Source organism: Hermetia illucens, chromosome 6, assembly GCF_905115235.1.
Source record: "Hermetia illucens chromosome 6, iHerIll2.2.curated.20191125, whole genome shotgun sequence".
NCBI lineage: Eukaryota > Metazoa > Arthropoda > Insecta > Diptera > Stratiomyidae > Hermetia > Hermetia illucens.
Genome location: NC_051854.1, coordinates 60137652 through 60156475, shown reverse-complemented (window position 1 = coordinate 60156475; position 18824 = coordinate 60137652).

Below are 18824 nucleotides of genomic sequence, written 5' to 3'. Positions count from 1 at the left end.
AAATTTGCCAATTAGCAGGCGTTTTATGTCGAGAAATTTGTGGTAGAGGCGTTTCTTTTCACGGACCTTCATTTCAACATGATCATTCCAAAGCCAAGTATCTCGGTTGATGTACCGCTTACCCGGCTTGGTGACCCCGAGGGTTGCAGAGGCCGCTTTGTGGATCGTGTCTTTCATTTGGTTCCATGATTCTTCCACATTCGTAATGGTTGGCAATCGTATGAGTGAAACTGTTTCTTCTTTCTTCTCACCAAATCGCCACCATTTAATACGCGGCGGGCCAGTGCGTTCCTCACGCTGTTTTATCGGTGGCTTAATTCGCAGGACGGCAATCAACGGCCGATGTTGAGGTGCGATGGTCTCATAGCGAACGACTTTGCAATCAGTGTTGGCGTCTAATGAGAATATAGTCGATTTGCGTTTTATTGTTCCCACTATAAAATGTGGGAAGATGAGATAATCGTTTGATGAACCATGTATTCTAAGTACAAGGTCATGGGTGTCCGCAAAATCGATTATACGCTCGCCACCTTCATTGCGCGCTCCGAACCCCTTTCCTCCATGGCATCTGTTACCGTCTGCCTTTTCACCCACATGACCATTAAGGTCGCCGGCAATGATTATGTGATCGTCAGCAGGCACGTGACAAGTCTTTTCATCGAGAAGTTGCCAGAAGGCATCCTTCTCGGCATCAGGTCGACCTGTCTGTGGTGCATACACGGTAAAGAAGTGAATAGTGCGATCAGCTGATATAATGGTGAGCTTCATCAGCCGATCATCAAATCGTTCGACTTCTTTAATGGCATCACGGAAACCCTCTGAGATGGCAACGCCAACACCATATTGAGTGTGTGGGTTACCAAAATAGAGAAGTTTGTAGCCATTTTTACCACGTTCGCGTTCAATGTCGCAGCTTTTGGCACCAGACCATCGGATTTCTTGCAGAGCGCAGATGTCAATGCGCCTTTTCCGAAGGGCTCTTGCGAGTTCCTCCTTCTTTCCAGTTAGGGTACCAACATTTAGCGTGCAGACACGTATTTGTTTTGTTCGTTATGTGCGGACTAACTTGCTTACGTCCTGACGCCGTCTATGCATCAAGAACCCTTGCCCATTTCTCGACAGGTCCGGGACCCGTCCTGCCGCGTCGACTGAGGTAGACGCCCTAGCATTTCTCCGAGGCTTGTGACTCAATCCGATCATCATGTTTGTAACGACATTCTATGCATTTTCTTGGTCGACCTGTCGCGGGGCCTGTCACAAGAGAGATCAGGTAGGATTTAGCATAGTAGAATAACTCCAACTATACTCTATTTATCTCTTTCCCTGATCTCAGCATTTTATTTTTGTTTTACTGAGGATAGTACAGAGTACGTTGCCTCAAACCCTCCTCCTTTACCTGGGCTTGGGACCAGCATACTATGTTAATAGCATGGCGGAGTTAAACACTTCTGCCTTCATATAAACATATAAAAGCTCCTATTACTACGAACCATAGCCAGGAGGAGAAAATACCTTTCTATCAGTAGCTCCCAAGATATTCTCTGCCTTTCAGTATGTAAAATATACAACTGATTGATAGCTGTCCTGTCGAATTAGAAATTTCCATGAACCGGACATGTTTGGAAATACCTTCGATGTCCATGAATACGCCCAAAACAGATTCCCTTTTGGATATTACCTTGTCCATTTTCTAGAGTGCCGCCTCCACGAATTTGTCTTTCTAGTAGGTATGCTGCATGCAATGCAGTTCTTTTTAAAGAAACGAGATAAATGAGTTGATTTTTTGGTCCTATATAGTTGGGTTTCCCTGGCTTGGAAATAGATGCCACTTTCACATCAAGCCAGGTAATTGTAATACGAGAATCTACTAAGCAGGACCGTCTATATTCCCAACGTGTAGATCAAGGGCATTCATTGTCTCTACTAGCAGGACAGGTCTGGACATACATGTTTATAGGTGTGGAACGAGTTAAATGCCTATACACTTCAAGCAGTTTTCCTATGTTGTCATCGCTTTCTTTGCACTAACTTTTCAAGGCCGACGTGGGGCAGCTATTTCCTTCGCAAGGATGTCTGTGTGATACTGAGCATCCTCTTTTTTGAGTTTTCTGAGTTCCTTTGCAACGGTTCCAGCCCACAGCTAAATCAGAATTCACTGCTCGCTAAAGGAGTGCCTTTATCGTTCCCCTCTGCTTTGCCAAATCCTAGTTCCGCCATCGTGTTTTACCTTTTTTGGCATACAGAGTGAACAACTGTTTTCTCTCATACTCCTTGTGAACCTTGGGTCCCAACCATGGACTGATGACTCGAACATGCAGTAGTACTTTGAATGTCGTTTAATCTATCTTCCATAGATTTCGAAACGAAGTGGCTATAGGTTGTTCCGTATCGATCACGAGCAAATTTGGTGGGCGTTACCGTCGCAACCTACCATTATCCCCATGCCTATACCATGCCTCGTTGGAGGTAATAAACATTGAGGGAAACACTGAGGGAAAAAAATAGTAAGGAATTTGTGAAGAGCAGATTAAAACTCCTGTGCATGGCACATGAACGACAACATGGCTCATCTATAGAGAGGTGGCGGTATCTAAAGCGAAACTTAACTGGAAACAGTGGTGGGTACGGTTTTGAATGAAGTGCTCTAACACACTTCAAGGCCCTGATCCAATATAGATTGTTGCGCCAACGATTATTATTAGTGGTGGAATATTTTAACATAGACCCAGGTTCCGCTTATATATAAATAACGTTGAATGCACCCGATATGAAATTTTATCTCCTGGAGAGTAAGAATCTGACACGAAAGGGGCAAATTGACCTACTATAATTTCATTAATAATAGTAGGATTTCTATTCCAGTATGATGAATTTAATGGAGGTTCAAATTTTCAAAAGATAATAAGATCATCATCATTATCAGTTAATAATAGTTTTCACCAATGGGTCAGTCATGAAAGGCAGTTCGGGCGCAGGGGTGGTTTCGAGAAATCTGATTATGGAACTGGCCCGACTCTTCCGAAAAATGACTACCATATTCCAGGCGGAGATATATGCTATTTCATTAGCAGCAGAAGAATGTCTGCGACAAAAATGGAGGGGTCGCATCATTCGAATCTGTTCCGACAGTCGGGCAGCATTTTCAGCACTAAACAGCAACGACATATCAAACCAACTTGTGTCGAATTGTCATCAGGTACTGCTGAAACTGACTGAACGAAACATCCCTGATGTGGGTACCGGGGCACTCTAACATCGCTGGTAGTGAGGAGGCTGACAGACTGGCTCGTCTAGGGTCTGGATCCACAATAGTGGGGCCAGAACCAGCTTTGGAATATCAAGTCTAATCTGAAGGGGGAAATTGCAAGAATTCACGTAGCCGAGTGGAGAAATTTGAACTCTTGCCGGCAGACGAAAATCCTTGCGAAAGAACCTGGGTTTGCCAGTGCGCAGTTTTGGGGTAATGTGTCAAACGATTCCACACTAGTTCTATTACAATGGAGAGGTATCTAGTTGGTAAGCCGATTGCGCATCCTTGTGGGAGATCACCACTTTGGCCTAAACGCATTCACCTATCCTATCGACAAAAAAAACATGGCCGATTGTAGCGGCCAGTAGTGAGCAGTGGCGACCTATTTACATCCATCTACACAATTGACGATGATGGACCATGCAGATAACCATGTATGATTTTGAATGTTGCTACTTTGTGATTAGACATTATATTGCGCTTAATTAAAATTGGACTGAATAATGGTTCATTATAGCTCTAAGCTAACAACCGGTATCCGGTCTAGGCCTGCCTTAATAAGGAACTCCAGACATTCCGGTTTTGCGCCGAGTTCCACCAATTCGATATCCCTAAAAGCTGTCTGGCGTCCTGACCTACGCCATCGCTCCATCTTAGGCAGGGTCTGCCTCGTCTTCTTTTTCTACCATAGATATTGCCCTTATAGACTTTCCGGGTGGGATCATCCTCATCCATACGGATTAAGTGACCCGCCCACCGTAACCTATTGAGCCGGATTTTATCCACAACCGGACGGTCATGGTATCGCTCATAGATTTCATCGTTATGTAGTCTACGGAATCGTCCATCCTCATGTAGGGGGCCAAAAATTCTTCGGAGGATTCTTCTCTTGAACGCGGCCAAGAGTTTGCAATTCTTCTTGTTAAGAACCCAAGTCTCGGAGGAATACATGAGGACTGGCAAAATCATTGTCTAATAAGATACTAGCATTAATTTCATCTGAGTAGATAATCGCAGCGAAGAGCATTTCGGAGCCTAGACTATAGTGATTTCTTCTAGATTTTTTGGTTGAGGAATTCCTAAGAATGAGTGCTTGAAATAATTGACCCTTTTCCGATCCTTTTCAATGTCAAAACCGGTTTCGATTACTAATCCAGGACTTTCATTTGATACTTAACATGGCTAGGGCTAGGGCTAGGGGTCAAGCAGTGTACTGCAGGATAGACTGATGCGGAACGTAGCTCCCCGAGGCCAACCTATCTTTCTCTAAGGATGACTTGTCTCTCCTCTGGGACGGTGTGTGCCTTTTCGGGGGCCAAGCCTCTCGTCTACCAAGACCGTTAGTGAGTGGTGATAGCCACACTCTGTACGAGGTGACCCTACTATTAACAAAACGCTACGGATCTAGACTGGGGAGTCGAAAAACACCTCCCCCAATCCAGGGTGTCATGCGAACCGTGCCCATTGGATAGTTTGCAGTCGGGGGTAACTGACTGTATTCGAACGGAGCCTCACTGATACCTGGTCGCCTCAGTGAGTAAGTTAGATCTTACCGTGCTACGGGGGGCTATGGCACGGCGGACCTCTCAACCCCCATACTCGTGGGAATCAAATGAGTACAAATGAAAAAAAAAAACGAAAACCAAAAAAGCGGGGCCCCGTACCGCACCAAAACTGGTTAATCAGGCGGAGGCACGTCTCCGAATTACTGAAAGCCAGGTGACTACACCCAAGAAGGGAGAAGTTGGGACGTCAAGCAGTGGATCCAAGGTGAGCATTGGTATACTGCGTGGACTACAGCCAACGAACACCACTGCTCAAAGAGCAGGGACCAGCAAAAGCACGTCTGAGATAAATATAACAGACGTCAGGAAGGAGACAGGTCTCAGTGGCGCCGGGGTTAAATGGTACCTGCGCTATCTGAAGGAAGGCCTGAAACCAGAAGAGGCCCTTAAGAAGGCTCAGGACAGACCTAAGCCATCTCTACCGGAGCCGAGAAAGCGTCGAGCAGCAGAGATCAGCCCGCATGAAGGGAATGCTCCCAAAAAACCCAGACCTGAACCCACGGAAGGAGAAAACTCGGGCAGGTCAGGAGTGAAAGCAGGACCCAGGAAGCCCGGCATTAGCTATGCTAGTGCGGTTAAGGGCATTCGACTGGCCATACTGCCAAAAAGGTTTCCCGAGCAAATACTCACTCGGGAGGAACAGGAAATCATTGAAGAACTTGTCGTCAAGCAGATGATCAAGGGTTGGACGTCGAAACTGGTGTTCACCGGGATACGCTTTCGACCAAGCCTTATACTCGTGGACTGCGCGACGGAAGGTACCGCAGAATGGGTTAGAATCATAATTCCTAGATTGCCAGGCTGGGAAGGGGTGGAACTGTCAACATATGCTGGAGATGATATACCAGGAGCCCACATGGTGACAGTTTTTCTCCCAAAGGCCGCGGCAATAGTAACAGAAGACCTTATGAGACTCCTAATTGCTCAAAACGAAGATCTCCATACTCGACTATGGAGAGTCTTCAGAAGCAAGGTGGAGGGAAAGGGTAAACTCCTCACGATCGGGGTAGATGACCGATCCCTAGAGGCAATTAAACGTCGGAGTTGTCATATCAACTACCGATTTGGCAACATACCCGTGCATGTGCACAAGGAAAAGCCAAGGAAAGAGACCTCGGAGGAAGCATCGGGTGGAAAACTTACCGATCTCCCCGAAGAAGTCGCGGAAGCCATAGAGGGATCAACCAGGGAAATAGACCTGCTGCCCAGTGAAGAGCAGAAGCTGGACGACCTAGACCTAGGACTCCTAAGGCTCGGGGTGGACAGCGACGCGCAGGAAAGCGCCATGTCGGAGGAGGAGGGTGACACTCCGACAGTGGAGAAGAGCTCCAAACAATAGCGGAGCGAATGGCCAGCACTAGGATAGCCCAGATAAACCTCCACCATGCGAGAGCTGCATCTGCAGTGATTGCAAGGGCAAATTCCAAGGAGAACATTGGAATAGTGCTGGCTCAGGAGCCCTGGGTGTACCGGGGGCAGATTCGCGGTCTGCAAGGAGGAGACATGCAGGTAATTTGGGACTCCTCTTCTGCAAAAACCAAGAGCTTGCATAATTCTCAAACGTTATTTAAAATACATATGTCTTTCAGAGTTCTTAACCGGGGACCTTGTGGCTATCCAAGTCTCATTGGAAGCCGGGAGGAGCACTCGAGAGGTAGTTATAGCATCGGGATACTTTCCAGGAGACGAGAGCCGGGCTCCACCGGAACAAGTCGCAAAGCTGACGGAGTATTGCGAGGAGAGGCCTTACCACTTCTTCTCGGCTGCGATGCCAACGCCCACCACGAAGTGTGGGGAAGCAGTGACACTAATCGTAGAGGTGAGTACCTCCTCGAATTTATTCTTAGTAATAAGTTAGAAATATACAACGTAGGGAACACTCCAACATTTGTGACCAGCACCAGACAAGAGGTACTAGATATAACTCTAGGAAATACCCTAATGAATGGGATGGTCAGGAATTGGAGGGTGTCGGATGAACCCTCAATGTCTGATCACAGGATAATCAGATTCGACATTGAGGGGAACTCCGAAATAAAAAGAATAATAAATAATCCCAAGAGAACGGATTGGGAATCCTACACAACGCACTTGAGCAACAACATTGCCCACCTTCAAGGGGGCGGTGACATCAGGAGCGAATTAGAATTAGAAACGGTGGTGGAAGACCTCAACACAATCGTCATTGACGCATATGAGGCCAGCTGTCCGGCCAAGACAGTCAAGTCATCAAGGGATGTATAATGGTGGAACAGGAACTTAGCCAGAATGAGAACGGAGGTACGAAAACGGAGGTATAAAGATGCACTGACTGCGTATAGCAACTCCATCAGGGAAGCAAAACGGAACAGCTTTAGGGAACTCTGTGAAGGGATTGAACAGATCACAGAAGCAACCAGGCTGTACAAGGCTGTAGCCAAAGACGGGGGAATATCCTCTGTCTGCCTGAAAAAGGAAGATGGGACATTCACCGAGAATGAAGAGGACAGGGTACACCTGCTTCTCAGAACTCATTTCCCGGGGTCCTACCTCTCGGTGGCAGGCGACAATAATCTGCCTGACACCCCAACAACGAATAAAAGGGAAAGGAAAGAGAGCTGGAAACTAGCAAAAGAGGTATGCTCAGAAGCTAGGCTAAGATGGGCAGTGGGAACCTTTCAACCAATGAAATCTCCCGGAGCAGATGGCATTTTCCCAGCACTTATCCAGAGAGGCCTAGGAATTATCTTAGAGTCTCTTCTGAGGGTGGTAAGGGGGAGCATAGCATTGGGTTACATACCAAGGGCATGGAGACGGGCAAAAGTGGTCTTTATTCCGAAGGCGGGTAAAAAGGATCCTTTTCACCCTGAATCTTTCAGACCAATCTGTCTAACATCGTTCATACTCAACACGGTGGAGAAGGTCATGGACAACTATATTAGAACTAACGTTCTAAAGCGTAATCCCTTACATCACTGTCAACACGCTTACCGGGCAGGAAGGTCAACTGAAACTGCTCTGTATCAGCTGACAGAGGTACTACGGGACGCCATAGGAACAAAAGAAATTGCACTGTGCGCGTTTCTGGATATCGAAGGAGCATTCGACAACACATCGCACACAGAGACACAGGGTGCCCTGAGTCGCAAAGGAGTGGGAAACACCCTAGCACTCTGGATGGGCAAAATGCTAGAAAGCAGACAAATAGAGGTACAAACAGGTACAAATTCTATTATTATGAACACCACTCAAGGTTGTCCACAGGGCGGAGTACTATCGCCGCTGATGTGGAGTATGGTAGTGGATGAACTCCTGGACGTGTTAACTAATACTGGAATACAAGTCCAGGGCTACGCGGACGACATTGTTCTAATCTGTAGGGGCAAATATGAAGATACCCTATGTGATAGAATCCAAATTGGATTAAGGGTTACTAGTGCCTGGTGCAGGAAGGTGGGACTGCGGATCAACCCAACCAAAACCACCATAGTACCATTCACTAGGAGGCGTAAGCTGGATCACCTGAAAGCCATAACATTACATGATATGGAGGTGAAACGAGAAACAGAGGTCAAATATTTGGAAATCACGCTAGACCAAAAATTACTCTGGAAGACACATGTCGGAAACACTTGTCGAAAAGCCACGAGGGCTCTGATGACTTGCAGATCCATAGCAGGAAAAAAATGGGGTTGCAGCCCGAAGATACTACTTTGGATATATACTGCAATAGTAAGACCAATGATTACCTATGGAGCGGTAATCTGGGCAGAAATAACCCAACTCAGCACACAAGCCAGGGAATTACATAAGCTCGAAAGGCTGGCTTGCGTGTGTATCAGTGGGGCAATGAGGACATGCCCAACGGCATCCCTGGAGGTCCTTCTGGGATTAACCCCTCTCCATCTGCACATACAGATGCAGGCAAGGAGATCAATATTCAGGATGGCCGGTAGCATGAGTGAGGCGGGGAGCTGCCTAAATCGAAGGAAGATTGATATCTTTTCTAGGCGGTATCCCGAATTACTGATACCGAGGGACAACATGACAACGAGGTTTCACTTCGATAAGAAGTTTGAAACACGTTGGAGTAACAAGGCAAACTGGGAGAGCGTGGCTGCGACATACGACTTAAACCAGCAACTGATTACTTGGTACACTGACGGATCCCTCACAGCAGAGGGAGCGGGTGCCGATGTCATTGGTCCAAGGAAAATGCACTTTGAGCCAACGGGCAGGTACACTAGCGTATTCCAGGCGGAAATTGACGCCATAGACAAATGTGCCTCCTTTAATCTGCAAAGGAACTACAGGGGGCAGAACATAGCTATTCTCACCGATAGCCGAGCAGCGATCAAGGCACTTAGGTCCAACCAGGTGAACTCTAAACTGGTATGGGAATGCCTTGAGAGACTGAATACACTCGGCTCGTCCAACAAGGTCTGGATACTTTGGGTTCCAGGCCATGCTGGGTTGGAAGGCAATGAGGCAGCGGATGAACTAGCCAAGAACGGAGCAGGGATGCCTTTACACGGGCCAGAACCCTTCTGTGGAATCGGAAACGGTTTCATGGCTATGAATCTAAGAAACGAAGAGAAACGGTTGAGGGAACTATATTGGGCGGGCCTAGCAGGGATGGAGCAGTCCAGGGTGCTTATTGGGGGATACGAACCCATGCGTACAAGGGATTGCTTAAACCTCACCAAAAAGAAGCTCCGAATCATAATGGAAATTCTCACTGGTCATTGTCGGCTGAACTATCACCTAGGGAAGCTAGGGATATCTACGGACATTGCCTGCAGGTTCTGTGAGGAGGAGGACGAAACCTCTATGCACGTCCTGGGACAGTGTCCAGCACTTGTGCAAAGTAGGTCGATACATCTGGGAGAACACTTAATACCAGATGCAAAGCTGAAACTTCTGGAAGTGGGGAACATACTAAAGTTCCTAACTGTTACAGGCCTGCTTGAGATACTATGATCAACAGGTACACTATAACCAGTAAAAGGGGCACAATAGTTCTTCAAGGACGCTGTGCGACTTTCCCTTAACAGAATAATAATAACATGGCTATAATTGATGAAAACCATTTTACGCCCCCTTTTGCATGTATGGGTACCTCCCTCAAACCCTGCGTAAAACGATGTTACTTATGCCAGGGGATTTACAATTCTCACCTTTAAACCGAATTTTGTATCAATAGGGGAAACCGTTTCTGCAGAAATTAGTGTGGCAGACAGAGAAGCGAAGTGGCTAAGTGGATTTTGCTTCCAACAAAACCCTCAAAACGGAAACGGGAAACTAACGAAAGAGGTTTGCTCGGAACCAAGAGTAAAATAGGCAGTTCATCCACTGAAATCACCTGACAGGCACAAGAACACCTGGAGAAACAGAGGGGATATTTGGAAATTGGACTAAACTAAAAATTAGTCTGGATGACACATGTTGGAAACATATGCCGGAAAGCTACGCTTGCTCCTTGCAGGTCCATAGCAAGAAGAAATGGGGTTGCACCTCGAAAATATCGTCCTACACATATACATTGCAATAGCAAGGCGAATGACAAGCTATGGGGCGGTAATGTGGGCAGATAAAACTGATCTCAGCACGACAGGCAGTAAGTTACATAAACTGCAAAGGCTGCCTTTCATTTCGGCAAGAGGTCCAAAACACTTTGGAGTAACAGGGCAAATCGGGATAACCTGGTAATACCCCCCAGCATAACTTCCTTTTTTAAAATGCGCGCCACTCAGTTAGTTGATGTCAAGCGGAGCGCTAGTGGTCTTGTTCAAGAGGGGATACTGTAAAGTTCTGTCCCGACACGGTTCAGTCGCCATCATGCGTTGGAATAGTGAGGAGCGTTGAGGTTTACTTTTCAAGCGGATGTTCGGTTATTGCAACACAGCGTGCATTTCGGAATCGCTTTAATTTAGCCTCGTTGGCTCCCGTCCCAGACCGCAAATCAATTGTTACATGGGTCACTACATTCAGACAAACTGCAAGTGCGACAAAAGGAAGAACTGGAGTCCCTCGGCCCGTTAGATCGCCTGAGAACATTGAAGCAGTGAGAGCGTCAGTGTTGCGATCGCCACGGCGTTCTGTGCGCAAACACGCATCTGCCCTTGGACTATTCGATCGTTCTGTGAGAAGAATTCTTCGTGATTATCTCCATTTTCATCCCTATAAGATGGCGATAGTGCAGGAACTTTCAGAACGTGACTTCAATTCTCGGATGAACGCGTATGAGCTTCTTCTTGATGTTGTTCCCGAGGGTGCTATTGTTTTTTTAGCGATGAAGCCCATTTGCATCAAAAGCCTTTGCATTCACCCAAAGTCACAGTGTGGTGTGCAATTTCCTCAGCTGGAATTATTGGTCCCTGGTTTTTTGAGGAAAATGAGGTTAGAGTGACAGTGAATTCGGACCGGTATGTAAACATGGTACAGAATTTTTTTTTGCCACGGCTAGAAAATTTCGATTTGGGGGACACTTGGTTCCAACAAGACGGTGCAACAGCACACAATTCAAGAGAATTGATGGCTGTTTTGAGGGAACACTTTCCAGAGCGCCTTATCTCAATTAGAGGCGATTTGGAATGGCCGGCACGCTCTCCCGATCTGTCCGCTTGTGATTTTTTTCTATGGGGTTTTTTGAAATCCCGTGTTTATGTGAACCGTCCAAGAACCCTACAAGATTTGAGGACCAATATCCAAGAAGAAATTGCCAACATAACACCTGCTATGCTAAGAAGAGTCATGACAAACGCCAGAAATCGGTTTACGCAATGTATGGAAAATGGGGGACGTCACCTAACAGATTTGATCTTCAAAACAATGTAAATAAAAACTTTTGACAAGTACCTACCTTATAAAAAATAAATAAATATTTTCCGATGCATACAATAGTTTTTATTGAGTTTTGAAAAAATGAAGTTATGCTGCCGCACCCTGTAGCAGCGTGAGGAACTCACTGGCCCGCCGCGAATTAAATGGTCACGGAATGATGACACTGTCGTGATAACTTCTTTCTTCTGATCTTACTTACGCGAATACCAGCCGTTACGAATGTGGAAGAATCGTGGATCCAAGTTAAAGATACGAACCACAAAGCAGTCTATGCAGCCCCCAGGGTCGCAAAGCCAGGTAACCGGTTCAATAACCTAGATACTTGGCTTTGGAATGACAATGTTTGAAATGAAGGTCCTTGAGAAGAAACGCCTTTACTGCAATTTTCTCGACGATAATGCTGGCCAATTGGCAAATTTATAAGATTTTCAACCCGGAAGCAAAGAAAACGATCACTGCCACTTGAGGGGTGCATTGCAAAGGTTTTTACAATAAAATGGACATTCGGTATGGCGAGAGAGATCTGTATCGACTTGCCAAAAGCCTACATTAACGCATACAAGATATCGAGCACTTCTGTTGTGTTAGTGACAAGAACGGTACTTTGTTTATCGACCGACGAAGCATCTCTTAACATTGCATTTCTGGATCTGCAGAAAGCGTTTGACAGTGTGCCACACGAACCCATCTGGTATACCTTACAGCAGCGCCTAGTGCCAAAGGAAGTCACGCGTTGAATTCAATTGCTCAACCATAATCCGAAAAGTAGAGTTCGAAGTGTGGAGGGTGTATCAAAACCGCTTCGCGTCTCCGCCGGTGTTCATCATGAAAGCACCCTCTCATCACTCCTCTTTGTTTTGGTCAATTACACTGTCACACGGAAGATCCAACCTCCAGCAACATATACACTGCTTTATGCAGATGATGTTTTCCAGGCGCCTCATAGCAAAATTCATCTCGAGTAACCTCCCCAAAATATAATGATCGCCTCATGCAACACGGTCTGAGATGGAGTTTGAATAAAACTGAATTTCCGACGACCGATCCCCATGCAACAAGCACCATCACTGTCAATGGCAGTGACCTGCCCATTACTGAACGATTTAAAAACTCGTTTGGAAGCTAGAAAGTTTTAGTCTATCCGAAGTCATGAACTTGCCCTGGGGCATTTTTCTTACCCACACAAATACTTACAAGTAAGTAGGATTTTGGATTCAGAAATTGTCCCAAAGTGAAATCCATGGCCTTCTGGATATGCTTGCTTTAGTTGATCTGTTGAGGAGTGGGTGGAAATTGGATTGAACACATGAAAAGCCTACAACCCTCCTCAGTCTGGTTAGGAACTTTATTTTACTGGGGAAAGCCGGTCAATCTTAAAGGAGCCTCCCTTCTTCAAGATAAGGTTAATTGAAACCGAAAATCATCCAGTAATCAGAGCCTACATCTTAACCGCTGCGATCACTGTTTTTTTCAAGTAAGCCTTCTTTTTCCTTAACTGGGGTTCATGTTTGTTTCTTCAATGTGAAAGTGGCATTACTACATTCTGTTTCATTTATTTTTATTCTCCAGTGGGCCAATTATTTCTCAACGGCGCAACAACCGGTATCCGGTCTAGGCCTGCCTTAATAAGGAACTCCAGACATCCCGGTTTTGCGCCGAAGTACACAAATTCGATATCCCTAATAGCTATCTGGCGTCCTGTCCAACGCCATCGCTCCATCTTAGGCAGGGTATGCCTCATTTTCTTTTTCTACCATAGATATTGCCCTTATAGATTTTCTGGGCTGGATCATCCTCATCCATACGGATCAAGAAACCCGCCCACCGTAACCTATTACGCCGTATTATATCCACAACCTGACGGTCATGGTGTCGCTCGTAGATTTCGTCGTTATGTAGGCTACGAAATCGTCCATCCTTATGCAGGGGGCCATAAATTCTTCGCAGGATTCTTCTCTCGAACGCGGCCAAGAGTTTGCAATTCTTCTTGCTAAGAACCCAAATCTCCGAGGAATACATGAGGACTGGCAAGATCATTGTCTTGTACAGTAAGAGTTTTGACCCTATGGTGAGACGTTTCGAGCGGAACAGTGTTTGTAAGCTGAAATAGGCTCTGTTAGCTGACAACAACCGGGCGCGGATTTCATCATAGTAGCTGCTATCGATTGTGATTTTCGACCTTAGATAGGAGAAATTATCAATAGTCTCAGAGTTGTATTCTCCTATCTTTATTCTTCCCGTTTGGCCAGTGCGGTTTGATGTTATTGGTTGGTTGGTTTTCGCTGCTGACGTTGCCACCATATACTTTGTCTTGCCTTCATTGATATGCAGCCCAAGATCTCGCGACAATCACCGCCTGCTCGATTTGAATGAAGGCAGTTTGTACGTCCGGGGTGGTTCTTCTCATGATGTCGATATCGTCAGCATAGGCCAGTAGTTGGGTGGACTTAAAGAGGATCGTACCTCTTGCATTTATCTCAGTATCACGATCACTTTCTCGAGGGCCAGGTTAAAGAGGACGCATGATAGGACACCCCCTTGTCGTAGACCGTTGTTGATGTCGAATGGTCTTGGGAGTAATCCTGCTGCTTTTGTCTGGCCTCGCACATTGGTCAGTGCCAGCCTAGTCAGTCCTATCAATTTCGTCGGGATACTGGATTCTCTCATGGCCGTGTACAGTTTTACCCTGGCTATGCTATCATAGTGTGCGGATAGCTGAGTTGTTAGGACGCGAGGCTGTCGTACGAAAGTTCGCGGTTCAAATCTCACTGGTGTCAGTGCATTTTGTATCGTAATTTGACATCGGATACCAGTCGGCTCAGCTGTGAATAAGTACCTCAGTCAAATCAGGATAATAATCTCAGGCGACAGCAATGCTGACCACATTGCCTCCTACAGGGTACTGTAATACTGTAGTGTACCGTTCCGGTCTTGAATGAACTGCTCTAACACACTTCAAGGCCCTGATCCAACATGTACTGTTGCGCCAACGATTATTATTATTATAATGCTATCATAGGCGGCTTTAAATTCGATGAAGAGATGGTGCAACTGATGTCCATATTCCAACAGTTTTTCCATCGCTTGCCGCAGAGAGAAAGTCTGATCTATTGCTGATTTGCCTGGAGTGAAGCCTCTTTGGTATGGGCCAATGATGTTCTGGGCGTATGGGGCTATCCGACCTAGCAAGGTAGTGGAGAATATCTTATAGATGGTACTCAGCAACGTGATACCTCTATAATTGCTGCACTCTATGATATCTTCCGTTTTATGTATGAGATAGATAATGCCTCGTTGCCAATCGTCAGGTATTGATTCGCTGTCCCACACCTTGAGCACAAGTTGATGAACCACTTTGTATACTTGATCACCTCCACATTTAACCAATTCGACTGTAATTCCATCGACTCCTGGCGACTTATGATTTTTAAGCCGATGAATTGCACGGACTGTTTCTCCTATACTTGGTGGTGGCAGTATTTGTCCGTCGTCTTCAGTTGGCGGCACCTCCAACTCGCCGATGTTCTGGTTGTTCAGTAGCTCATCAAAGTACTCAACCCATCGCTCCAATATGCCCTTTCTGTCGGAAATCAGATTTCCCTCTTTGTCTCGCAGGATGAGCATTGTGGTGTATAAGGCTTCATCCTGCTGACTTGTTGGTGAAACTTGCGCGCCTGGTGCGGTTGCTCCCTGTACTTTTCGAGTTCACAGACTTGTTGGTTCTCCCAGGCTTACTTTTCCGTCTCTCAAGTCATTTCTCCGCTCGACGGAGTTCGTGATAAGTCTCTGCGCGTGCCCGCGTTCTTTGAGAATGCAACATTACTCGGTAAGCCGCATTCTTCCGTTCCGTTGCTAGCTTACATTCATCGTCAAGCCAGCCGTTCCGACTCTTTTTGCGGCTGGGGCTACGTATCTTTGTGCCCGTATCAATGATAATGTTCTTCAGGTGGTTGTGAAGATCATTTGTTGATGCTTCATCTCCAGGACCTCTGTTGACTGCGGTTAATGTGGCATCCATTTCCCTTTTATAGGTGTCACGGAGGGCTGTGTTGTGGATGGCTTCAGTATTCACTCTCACCTGATTGTCAGAGGGGATTGTAGGTGGTGTCGTAATTCGAGCTCGGAGCACCATGCCAACGAGATAGTGGTCCGAGTCTATATTGGCCCCCCCATATGTTCTGACATTCATCAACGCTGAGAGGTGACGGCATTCAATGAGCACGTTGTCAATTTGGTTCAAAGTGGTCCCGTCTGGAGAGGCCCACGTATGTTTGTGGACCGCTCTCCGCGCAAACCAGGTACTTCCATCAACCATTTCGTGTGATGCTGCTTACTGGATACTGCGCAATTCGTTATCGTTATGTAAGCTATGGGAGCCAACATATCGCCTGAATACTCACACCGTCCCTACTTGACTGTTGAAATCTCCAAGTATGATTTTGATATCATACTTGGGACAGACTTCGATGGTCCGCTCAACTACCTTGTAAAAGGCATCCTTCTCCGACTGTGCAGTCTCCTCTGTAGGGGCGGGAACGTTTATGAGGCTTATATTTCTAAACTTGCCTCGCAAACGCAGAGTGCATAGCCTTTCGCTTATATTTTCAAAGCCGATAACAGCAGGTTTCATTTTCTGGCTAAGAAACCTACTCTGAGCACATGGTTTACTGGATGACCGTTATAATATATGGTGTAGCGGCTCTTCTCCAGGAAACCGGTCCCTGTCCATCGCATCTCTTGTAATGTTGTTACATCAGTCCTACATTGGGACAGTTTATTGGCTAGCTGCTCGGCAGCATTCGGTCTGTACAGGGAGCGCACCTTCAATGAGAAAATGCGCAAATCGTTAATCCGTTGTCGTTGCCGGGTTCGTCGTTGTAAGATCCATCCTGTCCGAGGCTCCTTTCGTGGCTTCATAATATCGGTTTTCCGTGTAGGGTTGTCAGCCCTACCCAACCCCCAACCTGGAGGACCAGTTGGTACATTGGTTGGTACTTCGTCTGTAGTTTTTCATAAAGAAAAAACTCCCAGCGATCACGACGTGGAGGTGGAGATAGGGTTTGGTAGTAGAGCAGTTGGTGTTGGTTCAGCACGCGTTTCCCAGGTTTTATGCTCCATCGTGGGTACCAATCCACATTTCGCCCTGGGACCTATACTACCGGTTGAAGAATAACTGAATGTTTAATACAGGAAAGAAATTGGCAAAGGCAACGGTCGAATTTAATTTGTGGAGCTAGGGAAAGCATGCGAAGGTGCCAAGTTCGTTAATCTGAAAACCCACACTCCGAATAAGACCGACCCTTTGTAGATTGACCTCGATGAAACAAGCACAATTATGTACTGACTGTGGCAGCGAACCACGCTATGACACACCCTAAATGAGGACAGCGATGATCGACTTAAGGGTGCACCGATCGTGGAAAAATTACGATAGAAACACTTTCAGTGGTATGGTCATGCAACTGGGATTGATGAGAAGTTACTAGCTGAAATTGGGCTAACCATCGAAGTCAATGAGAATCGACTAAAAGACCGATCGAAATAAGAATGTTTTGATACCGTTTCTACCCGGACCAATCATCGAAAAAAATGGTGAATTCGATCTAGACAAGTCGACTCTGCTACCGACTAGTCTCCATTCCATCGTCTTTGATAATAATAACTGACTTTATCGAAGGAAGGAAGTATTCACCCGGTAGTATTGGGAGTCTTGAATCTATCGGACATTACGGCTTTTTTTCCAGAATTCCTGACAACTTAATGGGTGTATCCAAAAAAGGACGTCGCGCCGTCTAGTTGAACTCAGCGACCGCATCAAGGTATGATTATAGAAGAAAGTGTAGCGCAAACGTTGTAGTAGAGAAACATAAAATCGAGCGCTCTGGCAAAACTAAAAATGCCCTTGGATTTTTGCTGAAGAAACAAATATTCACTCATTTAAATATGACGTTGCCACTTGAAATTATCCTTAACAAATGAACTTTAATGTTGTATTCTTTTTCAATGGAACGTACCTTGAAGAAAGTGAAATGCATGAACGGAAGCGAAGGCGGATACTTCTTTGTTTATGACGGGAACTTTTGAGAAATCCTTAGGAAAACTTGCTCCTTATTTCATTCTTCCTTTCAGACTTTACTCAGCTGTTTGTTTCCGAAGTTTATTCGTCCTCATTTTGTAAAATCACTTTTTTGGCTGCATTAGAACTATATAATTATCGTGTTTATAAAAGAACAATATACAAGCTGCTGGTATCAACAATTATTGGTGAAGAGTCCTAGCAAGGAAGCAAATTAAGTTTTGAAAAAATCCTTTATACAAAAGGTATACCGTATTTTTATACTTTGAAATGTCGTTGAAATAAATAAAATATAAAGAATAAAGTTTAGAATTGAATTAAGGCCGTATTTCAATATTATTGTTACAAACAACATTAGACTTTTAGAAGTGAAACTAATTTCAAGGACACTTCGTTGCAAGGTTCATGTTTGTTCAAAATGTAGGGTTTCTATTCATTTTCACGATCAAGCTTACAACAAGGGCCCAGATTTCAGGGAGTATAAGGCATTGTTTAGACACTAATATGTGCATTGCTTAATGTTACAAGTTGACGGCAGAAGGATAGCCAGCAATTGATAAAGACCAGCCAAAGGGGGTTTAAACTCCCAATCTCAGAAACAAAATAAAGCTATCAACAGTTGGTTGATTGACATAACACAAAAGTCGCAACATCCTCGAGATTAAGGAATCCAGATTATCCGAAGAATTTGTCCCATGCATCCGATATTGCCTGGAAAATTCTTGTACAGAAGCATGAAATTGAAATACTTCTGCAACAACAGGGCGAGAAAACCATATAGTGTTCTGTGTGAAATTGAAGTCTGGGAAGCTCGCCGAAACTCTAACTTCTGTCTACCCACATGTGTGCACATTAAGCTACACATAACTTCGAGCCTATTGAGAAGCAACTTCAGAGCAAAGCATCCTTTTCCTTGCAAAACGATGTTGGTTTACGGACCAAGTGAAACGCGACCAAGTGACGTGCACTCGGATTAGATTTGAAATATATATCAAGATGAGGATGTAGAAAATCATGACATGATTTGTATGTGGTCCATTGTGCTGAAACGTGGTACGAGTCCTGGAAACGTTTAAGCTTCGCTATTGCACTCTCAGCAAGTGTTCTACAT